The following is a 17,143-nucleotide window of genomic DNA, read 5'->3' on the forward strand; positions in this document are numbered from 1 at the left end:
GTAGAGAAAACACAAGCAAAATAAAAACATGCACAGTAATTCGAAAAACGAAGTATGACGCGGTCACATTTAGCATAGAGTAGAAAATAATCTCAGTAATATGACGTCATTGTTTCTCGAGTATAAACATTGAATAAAAAGGCAATTTTGTCTAATCTAAGTGGTTTGCGTGAAGAGTTTCTTTCATACAATTCTTCGGGTAGGGACGAAGCCCCACCCCCGCGTAAGAACGTCTGAGCCCCCCCCCCCCTCCCTAACTCAAAAGAAATTTCTTCATCGATGCTCTATAATAAAATTACCGCCTAATTAATGTGTCTAATCTAAAAAGTGGTTTTCTTGCAATTTCTTTAATGCAATTCTTCGGGTAGTGGCTAAGCGCGACACCAGTGTTTCTTTCAGACTTTTTCCTCCCCGGAGAGGGGTGGGGGGTACTTGAAATTTTCGGGGGCGGGGTAGAATTTTCTGGGAGGGGGCGGACACTGGAAAAAGTATATAATTATATTTCGTTGAATGGGACGGTAGACATGTTTTTTTTTGGGGGGGGGGGGGTGGTGGAGGGGTGGGGGGGTGGGGGGGCGGTGTGTGTGGGGTGGTGTGTGTGGGGGGGTGGGGGGTGGGGGGTGGTGTGTGGGGGGTGGGTTGGTTTTAGTTTAGAGAAAAGAGACAGCACTATCAGCCTAGCGCCCGTTGTACCCTTCCTCAACGGGCCATTTTTCTCGTATATATATATTCTCGAACCGAATTTTACTTTTTCAGGATTGTCTTCTGCATTGTCAGGCAACACGTAGAAGGTCATGGTGACCTGCAGCTTGTGATAAGATGACCTCACTCATTAACTCGTCATTACGTTTTAACCAACTCTAGACCTGAGGTCATTACGTTTAAGGTCCATCTCTAAACCTGAGGTCATTACGTTTCCACCCCTCCAACTCTAAACCTGATGTCATTACGTTTTAACCAACTCTAGACCTGAGGTCATTACGTTTCCACCCCTCCAACTCTAAACCTGATGTCATTACGTTTTAACCAACTCTAGACCTGAGGTCATTATGTTTTAACCAACTCTAGACCTGAGGTCATTACGTTTTAACCCCTCCAACTCTACTCCGTGTACCTCGGGACGAGGTAGCCTAATGGAGCTCAATAAAAATGATTTAACCCTCGGGGCGGGAGGGGCGGGCTGACGCCCTTTTAGCTGATAGTCCGCCGATCCCCGCCTCACATACCAATCAATAATTAATTAATGAACAGCTTTTCTCACATTGTTTTAATCTGTTCTAGATGCCAGTCATTTTTTTACACTAGTTCAGTAGGGCCATCTCTAACACTGTCCAGGTTTTCATCGCCCGGGGAGGTAGAGGAGTAAACCGTGTAGGGGAGGTAAAGGAGTAACCTCAGGGGAGGGGGGGGGTCAAGCCTCGTGTACGGAGGGTGGGTCAAGCATGTCAAATGTCTTGTCGTGATAAATAAACAATCAAAATATGTTTCACTTTGCTGGACAGACCTCTGTGTTGTAGGTCACTTTGCTGGACGGACCCTGTGTTGTAGGTGTAGGTCAGTAGCTATTTATTCTATACGGTAGTATTTGAAAGTGGACATAACTGTAATTTTTCTAACACCCGCCATTAAACTCAATCAATGATGTGAAATTGTGGAGTTTTTGAGTACTAAAAGAAGATGGATGGTGTGGTAGCCCAACTTTAATGTGAACGATGATTTGACTTTCAAGGGCGACTACTTTAGCAATTTAAAAAAAAACTTCTTTGGTTTAAAATAGCTGCAAGAACACTGTAGTTTGAAGTAGCAATGTAAAATGTTGGTAATTTTAGTTTGAAATACCCACATAGAGCATTTTTGTGGGTGGCTAAAATAACCACATTGACCATCATAGTGTGTGTCTGAAATAACCACATGTGACCATTATAGTGTGTGGCTAAAATAACCACATGTGACCATTATAGTGTGTGGCTAAAATAACCACATGTGACCATTATAGTGTGTGGCTAAAATAACCACATGTGGCCACAGAAGGTGTGTAACCCGAGAGCCGAGTTTTACGACTCTGATAAGGCAAGGTAAGCCAGGGGTGGGGGTGTACGGGGGAGTGGGGTGGGGGTGTACGGGGGAGTGGGGTGGGGTGTACAGAGGAGTGGGATGGGGTGTACATGGGCGTGGGGTGGGGTGTACAGGGGAGTGGGGTGGGGTGTGGAGGGAGTGGGTTGGGGTGTACAGGGGAGTGGGGTGGGGATGTACAGGGAGTGGGGTGGGGAGTGGGGCTGATATAGGGGGATGTGATGGGGCTGTAGTTAGTGTTTGACTAGTTAGAGTTTAGTAGATAAAAATTGGAATAAGTTCCCGTCGAGAGAAAAAACAAAGTCTATAAAAATTGGAATAAGTTCCCGGCGAGTGAAAAAAACAAAGTCGATAAAAATTGGAATAAGTTCCCGGCGAGTGAAACAACAAAGTCGATAAAAATTGGAATAAGTTCCCGGCGAGTGAAAAAACAAAGTCGATAAAAATTGGAATAAGTTCCCGGCGAGTGAAAAAAAAAGAAAGTCGATAAAAAAATAGCGGAAATGTATGGCGAGAGAAGGGTATCTAACAGAAGGGGGGGGGGGGGGCGGGTCGATAACTTGGTCTGGTGGTTAAATAGATATTCATCGTCTGGCTGGGAGGGGCCTGGTGGGTGGGGACGGGTGGGTGGGGACTGGTGGGTGGGGACTGGTGGGTGTGGACTGGTGGGTGGGTGGGGAATGGTGGGTGGGGACTGGTGGGTGGGGACTGGTGGGTGGGTGGGGAATGGTGGGTGGAGAATGGTGGGTGGGGACTGGTGGGTGGGGACTGGTGGGTGGGGACTGGTGGGTGGGGACTGGTGGGTGGGTGGGGAATGGTGGGTGGGGACTGGTGGGTGGGGACTGGTGGGTGGGGACTGCTGGGTGGGTGGGGAATGGTGGGTGGAGCCTGGTGAGTGGGTGGGGACTTGTGGGTAGGGACTGCTGGTTGGAGACTGTGGGTTGGTGGGGAATGGTGGGTGGGGACTGCTGGGTGGGGACTGCTGGGTGGGGACTGTGGGTGGGGACTGCTGGGTGGGGACTGTGGGTGGGGACTGTGGGTGGGGACTGTGGGTGGGGACTGTGGGTGGGGACTGCTGGGTGGGGACTGCTGGGTGGGGACTGTGGGTGGGGACTGCTGGGTGGGGACTGTGGGTGGGGACTGTGGGTGGGGACTGTGGGTGGGGACTGCTGGGTGGGGACTGTGGGTGGGGACTGCTGGGTGGGGACTGTGGGTGGGGACTGCTGGGTGGGGACTGCTGGGTGGGGACTGTGGGTGGGGACTGCTGGGTGGGGACTGTGGGTGGGGACTGCTGGGTGGGGACTGTGGGTGGGGACTGCTGGGTGGGGACTGTGGGTGGGGACTGCTGGGTGGGGACTGTGGGTGGGGACTGGTGGGTGGGGACTGTGGGTGGGGACTGTGGGTGGGGACTGTGGGTGGGGACTGTGGGTGGGGACTGCTGGGTGGGGACTGCTGGGTGGGGACTGTGGGTGGGGACTGTGGGTGGGGACTGTGGGTGGGGACTGTGGGTGGGGACTGTGGGTGGGGACTGCTGGGTGGGGACTGTGGGTGGGGACTGCTGGGTGGGGACTGTGGGTGGGGACTGCTGGGTGGGGACTGCTGGGTGGGGACTGTGGGTGGGGACTGCTGGGTGGGGACTGTGGGTGGGGACTGCTGGGTGGGGACTGTGGGTGGGGACTGCTGGGTGGGGACTGTGGGTGGGGACTGCTGGGTGGGGACTGTGGGTGGGGACTGCTGGGTGGGGACTGTGGGTGGGGACTGTGGGTGGGGACTGCTGGGTGGGGACTGTGGGTGGGAACTGGAGTTAATGACGCATGGAAGGTGTGAAAAGTGTTAAGTGAAGCTTTAAGGGTGGAGTTGTGGGATATGACTTTACCATCACAGTTACCCCCACCCCCAATATCCCCCCCACCACACCCACTGAACCTGCGGCGGGAATTTGATCGAGTTAATTGGATCGATATTTTGGTTAGATCTTCAGTTGGTGGACGGCAATCGAGGAATTGTTTGTTGGGAGGTTCGCTGCCGATCTCCGCTCAGTGTTTTGTTTGTTACAGAATCAACACAAAGGCGATTGGTCTAGACGTCCCTCACGTGACGCCCGGTGTTTGATCACTCACACACTCACACGCTGTTTATTTGTGCGGGCTGTAATTATTTCTCCTCAATTATTTACAAGATGGGTCAGTACGGGCATCACGTGACCATACACGAAACCTAATAACAGAGGTCCAAAGGTCTCTTACTTGAAGGCGCGGACTTTCCAGGGGGGGGGGGGGGGGGGCTAGGTCCAGGGGAGGCGTGGTCTAGGTCCTGGGGAGGCGTGGTCTAGGTCCAGGGGAGGCGTGGGCTAGGTCCAGGGGAGTCGTGGGCTAGGTCCAGGGGAGGCGTGGGCTAGGTCCAGGGGAGGCGTGGGCTAGGTCCAGGGGAGGCGTGGGCTAGGTCCAGGGGAGGCGTGCTCTAGGTCCAGGGGAGGCGTGGGCTAGGTCCAGGGGAGGCGTGGTCTAGATCCAGGGGAGGCGTGGGCTAGGTACAGGGGAGGCGTGGGCTAGGTCCAGGGGAGGCGTGGTCTAGATCCAGGGGAGGCGCGGGCTAGGTCCAGGGGAGGCGTGGGCTAGGTCCAGGGGAGGCGTGGTCTAGATCCAGGGGAGGTGCGGGCTAGGTCCAGGGGAGGCGTGGGCTAGGTCCAGGGGAGGCGTTGGCTAGGTCCAGGGGAGGCATGGGCTAGGTCCAGGGGAGGCGTTGTCTAGATCCAGGGGAGGCGCGGGCTAGGTCCAGGGGAGGCGTGATCTAGGTCCAGGGGAGGCGTGGACTTATTCCTCAGGAGGAGCGTTCAGTGCTCGATAAAAACGGTTCGATCTCTGGAAGTGTCGACCGGTTAGGTTTGTAAACAGCGGGGTACAAACGTCTGTGGTAGACCAATCTTTAGGTAAACAATCTGTAGTGTAACAGTTCAGGGTAGAAAAGTCAGTAGTCGACTTATCCGTGGTCGAACACCCCCCTCCCCTCCTTACCGTACAAAATGGAAAAATAAACTAAATTAGAAAAGATACACTCCTTTACTTTCCCCAGCGTGAGTCCCCCAGCGTGAGTCAGGTACCCATTAGTGCTGAGTGGACTCAGGGACGTCCTGTAGTCCCGGGACAATGCTAGAACCACTACCACTCAACCATGCCATCCCTTTTAAAAAGTAGCCTTTTGCTACTGTTTCTTGCGGAGTTCATATTTTTATTAGAAGCTCAAAATATCAGGGACGTTTTGTTTCCTGAAACTTTTCTGCACAACAAATTTTGTTAGAACCAAATATAGGGACTAGGGATAACTACAGACATATTCGGATAATTAAGGATTACTTCGCTTCTAAATTGGATATTAATTAAGGATTACTTCGCTTCTAAATTGGATATTAATTAAGGATTACTTCGTTTCTAAATTGGATAATTAATTAAGGATTACTTCGCTGCTAATTCGGATAATTAAGGATTACTTCGCTTCTAAATTGGATATTAATTAAGGATTACTTCGCTGCTAAATTGGATATTAATTAAGGATTACTTCGTTTCTAAATTGGATAATTAATTAAGGATTACTTCGCTGCTAATTCGGATAATTAAGGATTACTTCGCTTCTAAATTGGATATTAATTAAGGATTACTTCGCTTCTAAATTGGATATTAATTAAGGATTACTTCGCTTCTAAATTGGATATTAATTAAGGATTACTTCGCTTCTAAATTGGATATTAATTAAGGATTACTTCGCTTCTAAATTGGATATTAATTAAGGATTATTTCGCTTGTGAATTGGATATTAATTAAGGATTACTTCGCTGCTAATTCGGATAATTAAGAATTACTTCGCTTCTAAATTGGATATTAATTAAGGATTACTTCGCTTCTAAATTGGATATTAATTAAGGATTACTTCGCTTCTAAATTGGATATTAATTAAGGATTACTTCGTTTCTAAATTGGATAATTAATTAAGGATTACTTCGTTTCTAAATTTGATATTAATTAAGGATTACTTCGTTTCTAAATTGGATAATTAATTAAGGATTACTTCGCTTCTAAATTGGATATTAATTAAGGATTACTTCGTTTCTAAATTTGATATTAATTAAGGATTACTTCGTTTCTAAATTAAATATTAATTAAGGATTACTTCGTTTCTAAATTGGATAATTAATTAGGGATTATTTCGCTTCTAAATTGGATATTAATTAAGGATTACTTCGTTTCTAAATTGGATATTAATCAAGGATTACTTCGCTTCTAAATTGGATATTAATTAAGGATTACTTCGCTTCTAAATTGGATATTAATTAAGGATTACTTCGCTTCTAAAGCAACAGATTTCTGATAGCTGTACTTTGTACGTGAATGGAGAATATCCCCCTACCCCCTACCCCATCCCCCATATCTTTCCTTAGCACGTGATAAACAGCCTTGACCTAAATAACTGCGTAACTAAAAAACACATCAACTAAAAATAGGAATGACCAGACCGGAAGCGATAAGCTCCATGAAAATACCAGAACCAGCCATTAGATAGGAGGGGGGGGGGGGGGCTGGGATTCCAGTGAAGGTGACCAGAACTAGCCATTAGATGGGGGGGGGGGGGGTGGGGGGGGCTGGGATTCCAGTGAAGGTGACCAAAACATGATGGGGCAGGGTGGGTGTTGTATATCACAGGTCAAATAAAGTGGGATTAATTAGTTATGGCCCGGCTATGTTTCACACCAAGCTTGTAACAATTACCCTTGACCTCTTTAACATTTACCCTTGACCTCTGTAACATTTACCCTTGACATCTGTTACAATTACCCTTGACCTATGTAACATTTACCCTTGACCTCTGTAACAATTACCCTTGACCCCTCTCTCCGCTTGGTTCTAATGTCGCTATCAATGTTTTACCAAATTCTAACAGATTAGTTTATAAAACTTTGCCACGAGTGTATCTTTGGTGACAATGCAATAGTTAACAACTTTAAAAAACATAATCAGATAATTTAATTAGTTTTTAATTTAAACAAATAATTTATCAAATATCTTCATAAGAAGAAACAAAAATTTATAATTAACAATTGAGCATTGCCCACCAGTGTGTACACCGAAGCGAATACAGGGGGGCGGGGGGGGGGGGGGAACAAGGGTCGGCAGTTTTCTAGGTGAGTTGATTCCCTTGCTAATTGAATTGTGCTATCTTAGTTGCGTTATATAAAATTTGATTTCAACGCTCGCATAAAATTCAGTTGGGCCTTATACAAATGGTAAACAAACAAAAGTTCATGTTATGTTATATTTTTACTATTACTAAATACTTAACAATAAAACATCTATAAATAACACTTTATGTTTTCAAAAGCTTTTGAAAGCAGGAATAAAATCAGAAAATAAACCATCTCTCTACCAGTAACGCCCAAGTACAAGAAATGTTTCTAATGCACACGTGAGACTGCCTCTAAGTGCTGTATTAAAGTTAGCTCATGACGTTATAACCTGATACACGGGACTAAAAGCTGCCGATGTTTTCAATGGAATTCACCCTGCAGGTACTCTCGTATAAATCACGTGATTCCCGCTGTGATACAATCTCAGGATTGGAAACGGACCCCAAACAAGCCGAGTTTTCTCCCCTGCACGTCACGTGATTTATTTTCTCAAATCCCGCACTTAGAACAGAGTTAGCCTTTTTATATGACCTCAATGTATGGTGGGACTCGTGGTCAGTACTATTCTCAGCCATCTTCCAATGATTGTATGCCAGGTACCCATTAGTGCTAAGCTCACACCTGACACTGACAATATAAATCATGTCTGTATCGAAGAAACAGACGGACTCTACTTGACCTACTCTAGAGCTCAAGTCTCCACACATTTACAAGAGAGATGTTTTGGTTGTGTACAAATAGGCCAAGGCCAAAGGTCACTGAACCGTGCCATGTTTATCCCAATCAGCCCCGAGCCTGATGGTCTGTATCAACACCACCCCTCCCCCTACTCTAACGCGGCGGTCACATAAACGTCAGTTACCCCGAGCCCAGCCGCCATTTTTTAACCCCCGGGCCATGACCCCCGGGGGATCACTCGCACCTGGCCCGCCAGACTGAGCCTACCTCTGCTACACGAGCCGAGATAAAACTCCAGAACACAGAAGCATCAAGTGCTTATCATAACGCGTTTTGTCATTTGCCGGTAAACGGGAAACCCCGCTGATTGCGGGAAGTCCCGCTAGCCCCAACGGGAACAACGAATAAATTGTTTACCCACAAAATATTTGACTGTTTGAAGCAACGCAATTTTAGAGGAAAAACTAAAGCCGGGTAATCTCTCCTAAACTTTCTCGTATATTCTTATATAACACTACGGCGGATGGCAACTCGGGACATAGACATGATTTTTAATCAATTTCTACATACTTAAACTTTCTAAAATAGAATAGAATCTCGTAGAAAAAAGAATTGCGCACCCAGTGAACAGCAAACAATGTGTATAATAGTGCGGAATACTAGTGAAAAACTAGAGAAAAACTCACAAAATTGCAGAACTACGTTTTTCCGATTCAGGGAGTTGTAAAACGTCGAGATTTATAAAAATCTCGATTTCGATTTTTTGCACGATTACAATACTTCCTCTTGTTTAAACTAAATACCGCATCATTTTTAGTGGTGTTTACATTCTTAAAGTCGGACAAAAATGTTGACTGCTACACCATTGACAGACATTCACTGAGATTAGTTTTGACGGGTTTTGACGGTGCTGGAATTGGGTCGAGAGTAACTGGGGGGAGGGGAGGGTTTATGGCGCTGTACTTTAAGCAACAGAGTTGTAGACAATTTCTCTACCCCCATTGGTTCATTAGTCCACCTGTACATCCCAGATATCAACATACTGTACATCCCAGTGGTGAGCCTAATACTGAAGTATTTTGCCCATTTTCCGATTCAACGTTTTCATTCAGGACAACACTCAATGGACAACACTCAATGGACAACACTCAATGGACAACACTCAATGGACAACACTCAATGGACAACACTCAATGGACAACACTCAATGGACAACACTCAATGGACAACACTCAATGGACAACACTCAATGGACAACACTCAATGGACAACACTCAATGGACAACACTCAATGGACAACACTCAATGGACAACACTCAATGGACAACACTCAATGGACAACACTCAATGGACAACACTCAATGGACAACACTCAATGGACAACACTCAATGGACAACACTCAATGGACAACACTCAATGGACAACACTCAATGGACAACACTCAATGGACAACACTCAATGGACAACACTCAATGGACAACACTCAATGGACAACACTCAATGGACAACACTCAATGGACAACACTCAATGGCCAACACTTAATGGACAACACTCAATGGACAACACTCAATGGACAACACTCAATGGACAACACTCAATGGACAACACTCAATGGACAACACTCAATGGACAACACTCAATGGACAAAACTCAATGGACAGCACTCAATGGACAACAATGGACAACACTCAATGGACAACACTCAATGGACAACACTCAATGGACAACACTCAATGGACAACACTCAATGGACAACACTCAATGGACAACACTTAATGGACAACACTCAATGGACAACACTCAATGGACAACACTCAATGGACAACACTCAATGGACAACACTCAATGGACAACACTCAATGGACAACACTCAATGGACAACACTCAATGGACAACACTCAATGGACAACACTCAATGGACAACACTCAATGGACAACACTCAATGGACAACACTCAATGGACAACACTCAATGGACAACACTCAATGGACAACACTCAATGGACAACACTCAATGGACAACACTCAATGGACAACACTCAATGGACAACACTCAATGGACAACACTCAATGGACAACACTCAATGGACAACACTCAATGGACAACACTCAATGGACAACACTCAATGGACAACACTCAATGGACAACACTCAATGGACAACACTCAATGGACAACACTCAATGGACAACACTCAATGGACAACACTCAATGGACAACACTCAATGGACAACACTCAATGGACAACACTCAATGGACAACACTCAATGGACAACACTCAATGGACAACAATGGACAACACTCAATGGACAACACTCAATGGACAACACTCAATGGACAACACTCAATGGACAACACTCAATGGACAACACTCAATGGCCAACACTTAATGGACAACACTCAATGGACAACACTCAATGGACAACACTCAATGGACAACACTCAATGGACAACACTCAATGGACAACACTCAATGGACAACACTCAATGGACAAAACTCAATGGACAGCACTCAATGGACAACAATGGACAACACTCAATGGACAACACTCAATGGACAACACTCAATGGACAACACTCAATGGACAACACTCAATGGACAACACTCAATGGACAACACTTAATGGACAACACTCAATGGACAACACTCAATGGACAACACTCAATGGACAACACTCAATGGACAGCACTCAATGGACAGCACTCAATGGACAGCACTCAATGGACAGCACTCAATGGACAACACTCAATGGACAACACTCAATGGACAACACTCAATGGACAACACTCAATGGCCAACACTTAATGGACAACACTCAATGGACAACACTCAATGGACAACACTCAATGGACAACACTCAATGGACAACACTCAATGGACAACACTCAATGGACAACACTCAATGGACAACACAGATCTTCGTATTTTGTCAAATCGTCTACGTTTCGGCTGATATAAGTGAGCGCTGTATTGGAGCGTCATTAGTTTGCACAATCATTCATTGTTGTATCAACTGTTGCGTGATCGTTCATTTTAGCATCCCCTCAAAGCTAATTAAAACTGGGTAATTGGTCAGCTAATAAGCTAAGATTGTCTAGGGGTAGGGGGAGGGGAGGAGAACTTGAAAGCCGATATAAATCATCGCGCCAATTAACATAATTATTTTTTATTTAATTGCCTTTCTTTTATCAGATATAAAAGCTGGTTGATTTTTTTAAGTGGCAGGGGTAAATGTGGATTGGGATCAATAGCGCCAGGATGTCGTTATGTCCGGGTTATGTAGTGCATGAGAGCAGAACTGAGGAACAACATTGGTAGTATGTGGCTTGTCCAGTTACTACATACGGTCAGTAGACATCGTAACAACATACATGGTGAATAGACATCGTAACAACATACATGGTGAATAGACATCGTAACAACATACATGGTGAATAGACATCGTAACAACATACATGGTGAATAGACATTGTAACAACATACATGGTGAATAGACATCGTAACAACATACATGGTGAATAGACATCGTAACAACATACATGGTGAATAGACATCGTAAAACCTACATGGTGAATAGACATCGTAACAACATACATGGTGAATAGACATCGTAACAACATACATGGTGAATAGACATCGTAACAACATACATGGTGAATAGACATCGTAACAACATACATGGTGAATAGACATTGTAACAACATACATGGTGAATAGACATTGTAACAACATACACGGTGAATAGACATCGTAACAACATATATGGTGAATAGACATCGTAACAACATACATGGTGAATTGACATTGTAACAACATACACGGTGAATAGACATCGTAACAACATACATGGTGAATAGACACCGTAACAACATAGTCTTAACGTGTTACTACACACTCTTTTATTACACACTGTGTTACTACACACTGTGTTACTACACACCGTGTTACTACACACCGTGTTACTACACACTGTGTTACTACACACTGTGTTACTACACACTCTGTTACTACACACTGTGTTACTATATACTGTGTTACTACACACTGTGTTACTACACACCGTGTTACTATATACTGTGTTACTACACACTGTGTTACTACACACCGTGTTACTACACACTGTGTTACTACATACTGTGTTACTACACACTGTGTTACTACATACTTCTGACACAATGTCCTTCCTTGTGGGAGAAGCCGGCACGATGCTTATTTCACTGCGGTGTCTCCCTCAAAAGTACCACTTTTCGCTACGTTAACTTAATTTTTATTTTTAAATCACAGAGCCAGAAAATTGAATCAACTTCCGGTTCTTTTGTTAGAGATAAAAACCTGGCAGAGTTGAAAATCAATAACAACCGGTTACCAATAACAATTCAGGTCAGAGGTCATTGTTTCTCGTAGACTTCTATTCCAGGACAGAAAAATTTGATATTAGGCAAAAATAGATCATATATATATATATATATATATATATATATATATATATATATATATATATATATATATATATATATATATATATATATATATATATATATATATATATATATATATATATATATATATATATATATATATATATATATATATATCACACTAGATGTTAATGCTTGAATAGTCTCGAGAATGTTTTGTGTTGTTCTCACACTTCAACAGAAAAGGGTTGAGGTAAACATCATTAAAAGCTGGCCACACGACAGGCGATCTGTCAGAGACCAACCAAGTCCGCTAAAGCCGACTGAAGATTTCCCAACACACAGTTCTCAGGACTGAGGCTAACAGCGAAGAACACGTAAATAATGTAAGAGGTGATTCTCAGCCTGTGGACACTTGTATCAAATGTTTATCTCCTATGTTCTGTAACAAGCAAACATTTAGCGTACAGAAGCAAAGATTCAAGGTCAAGGGCAAAGATATACGGCCAATGGCAAAGATCAACGTTCAAGATCAAAGATCTACAGCCAAGGTCAAACATCTGCGACCAAGGTCAAACATCTAGCTCTTCATAGCTTACTGCCCAGGCGTTGTGCTTGGATTTCTTATGGTTTATTATAATCCAATGGTCTATTATACTGTGGAGTCATACATTCACGCCACTATACTAGGCGCTGTAGTTTACACTTGCGTCACGATGCTTGAGACTCCATCTGACGTCACGTGGTGCTGTACCCTCCCCCAGCGTCACGTGGTGCTGTACCCTCCCCCGACGTCACGTGGTGCTGTACCCTCCCCCAGCGTCACGTGGTGCTGTACCCTCCCCCGACGTCATGTGGTGCTGTACCCTCCCCCAACGTCACGTGGTGCTGTACCCTCCCCCAGCGTCACGTGGTGCTGTACCCTCCCCCTAGCGTCACGTGGTGCTGTACCCTCCCCCAACGTCACGAGGTGCTGTACCCTCCCCCTAGCGTCACGTGGTGCTGTACCCTCCCCCAGCGTCACGTGGTGCTGTACCCTCCCCCAACGTCACGTGGTGCTGTACCCTCCCCCAACGTCACGTGGTGCTGTACCCTCCCCCAACGTCACGTGGTGCTATAGACTACCCCAGGCGTCACGAGGTGCGGGCTATAATTAGAGCCACGCGATGCCATGACCCGTGTAATTTCCGCCAACAAGTAAGTACAAGCTGGCACGAGCAAGCGACGAGCGGATATCTGATGGATCCATGGATAACATCATGGATGATTGGATTTCAGGTTATGCTGGGAGGGTAGGTTTTCACAACCAGGTAACATGGTCGATGGCTTGTGAGAATACGAGTGCATGGAGGGGCGTGGTTAATGGGTTGTAATAAGTATCCATAGAGGGGCGTGGTTTATGGCTTGTGAGAATGCGAGTACATGGAGGGGCGTGATTGATGGATTGTGAGAAGTCTCCATAGAGGGGCGTGGTTTATGGCTTGTGTTAAGTGTCCATAGAGGGGCGTGGTTGATGGGCTGTAAGAAGCATTCATAGAGGGGCGTGGTTTATGGCTTGTGATAAGGCGTATACCCGAGGGGATTTGGTTGATAGCATGTGAAGAAATATTTTTACCGAAAAGATATTTAGTTCAGCCACATTAATGTATGAATCATATTTAACCACATTAGATCATTTATCTTAACCACACCTCCCCACAATTACATCCCCACACCTACCGCCCCACACCTACCTCGCCATACCAACCCCACACACGTACCCCACACACCTACCTCCACACACCCTTCACTTGAAGTACACCAGACCCATCTTTAACACCACATTTGATCAACGAAAAAAGAAAAAGCTATATAAAACTGTCTGAATGGTTTTTTGTTTTTTTTCCGATAGTGTCGGACTGCTCGTCTGGCTAGCTGATCGCTACATCCATCGATCGTGGGACTGGGGTCTCTGCAGGCTGTCACATTGTAGAACCAAAACTTGCTACCATCCCGTTCAGTTTCACGTTTAACATCACATCTACCATCCAGGCAACCATCACTTTTACCATCCCGTCTACCAACCCATCCAACATTCCGTCTACCAACCCATCCAACATTACCAACCCATCCAACATTCCGTCTACCAACCCATCCAACATTACGTCTACCAACCCGTCCAACATTACGTCTACCAACCCATCCAACATTCCGTCTACCAACCCATCCAACATTACGTCTACCAACCCGTCCAACATTCCGTCTACCAACCCATCCAACATTCCGTCTACCAACCATCCAACATTCCGTCTACCAACCATCCAACATACCGTCTACCAACCCATCCAACATTCCGTCTACCAACCTATCCAACATTCCGTCTACCAACCTATCCAACATTCCGTCTACCAACTATCCAACATTCCGTCTACCAACCCATCCAACATTTGTCTACCAACCCATCCAACATTCCGTCTACCAACCCATCCAACATTCCGTCTACCAACCCATCCAACATTCCGTCTACCAACCCATCCAACATTACGTCTACCAACCCATCCAACATCCCGTCTACCAACCCATCCAACATTCCGTCTACCAACCTATCCAACATTCCGTCTACCAACCCATCCAACATACCAACCCATCCAACATTCCGTCTACCAACCCATCCAACATTCCGTCTACCAACCCATCCAACATTCCGTCTACCTACCTATCCAACATTCCGTCTACCAACCCATCCAACATTCCGTCTACCAACCCATCCAACATTACGTCTACCAACCCATCCAACATTCCGTCTACCAACCCATCCAACATTCCGTCTACCAACCCATCCAACATTCCGTCTACCAACCCATCCAACATTACGTCTACCAACCCATCCAACATACCAACCCATCCAACATTCCGTCTACCAACCCATCCAACATTCCGTCCACCAACCCATCCAACATTCCGTCTACCAACCCATCCAACATACCAACCCATCCAACATTCCGTCTACCAACCATCCAACATTCCGTCTACCAACCCATCCAACATACCAACCCATCCAACATTCCGTCTACCAACCCATCCAACATTACGTCTACCAACCCATCCAACATTCCGTCTACCAACCCATCCAACATTCCGTCTACCAACCCATCCAACATTCCGTCTACCAACCCATCCAACATTCCGTCTACCAACCCATCCAACATTCCGTCTACCAACCTATCCAACATTCCGTCTACCAACCCATCCAACATTCCGTCTACCAACCCATCCAACATTCCGTCTACCAACCATCCAACATTCCGTCTATCAACCCATCCAACATACCAACCCATCCAACATTCCGTCTACCAACCCATCCAACATTACGTCTACCAACCCATCCAACATTCCGTCTACCAACCCATCCAACATTCCGTCTACCAACCCATCCAACATTCCGTCTACCAACCCATCCAACATTCCGTCTACCAACCCATCCAACATTCCGTCTACCAACCCATCCAACATTCCGTCTACCAACCTATCCAACATTCCGTCTACCAACCCATCCAACATTCCGTCTACACAGCACACAATAAAAAAAAACAGCACACAATCAACAAACACAACACACAAACACTTAACACATCACACAATCAACATACACAACACACAATCAACAAACACATCACACAAACACTTAACACAGCACACAATCAACAAACACAGCAAGCATTCATTGAACACAACCTGCAACCATTAAAAACAGCACACACCAATTAAACACAGCACATTACCACCCTCAAAACATCCAGACACAGATACACATGTGTGACCAGTGAACATGTGCGATACGGTATTCAAATAATCCATGGAACATTTATGGCAAATATAAAACTGATATTCCGTGCTTTGTGTGTTTATAAATCGATCAAGTATAGACTTCAATTTATAATTCTTCATGCTTTACAAGTTGATCTTAATCTTAACAACTTTGTCTTTAAAATATTCTTTAAACAATATCTTACATGTACCGAACCCATCAGTATATCTACTCAAGAAAAAAATAAAACCAATTTCAAATAATTCACTGTTTCCAGAATGGTAGGAACAAAAAAAATTCTTCAGCAGCCAGTAAAACAATGATTATCTTTTCTTTTCGATTTACTCGCGAATAAAATTGGCTGATATTTGTGTTTGACTTCCAGCTAAAAGAAATACATTTTTGTCAACTTAATTTTCCCAGTTTATTGAGATCGTGCCAGATTTTCGACATTGCAAAATAAAATCCATCTTGGCAAGTTGTGCAATGCCAGCTTGTGGTATCGAGAAGTTTAAAAAGTTGGACGATTGGGTAAAAATGATAAAAACTGATAAAAATTGATTGGATGAAAACAATCTTTTGCCGCTGAATGGCTTTTCGTTCTACGTCATGTTGTAACGCAAATAGATTTATTTATTCTTTTAGATTTAACAAAGCTATGTAGTGATGCCAATAACTATTCTTTTAGATTGAACAAAGCTTTGTAGTGACGCCAATGTCTATTCTTTTAGATAAATAGCTATTATTTTAGATAAATATCTCTTCTTTTAGATAAATATCATTTTTTTAGATAAATATCATTTTTTAGATGAATATCTATTCTTTTAGATAAATATCTCTTCTTTTAGATAAATATCTATTCTTTTAGATAAATATCTATTCTTTTAGATAAATATCTATTCTTTTAGAAAATATCTATTCTTTTAGATAAATATCTATTCTTTTAGAAAATATCTATTCTTTTAGATAAATATCTATTCTTTTAGATAAATATCTATTCTTTTAGATAA

This window comes from Physella acuta, unplaced genomic scaffold (genome assembly GCF_028476545.2).
Source record: "Physella acuta isolate Inbredline_101_S28 unplaced genomic scaffold, ASM2847654v3 ptg002072l, whole genome shotgun sequence".
Lineage (NCBI taxonomy): Eukaryota > Metazoa > Mollusca > Gastropoda > Physidae > Physella > Physella acuta.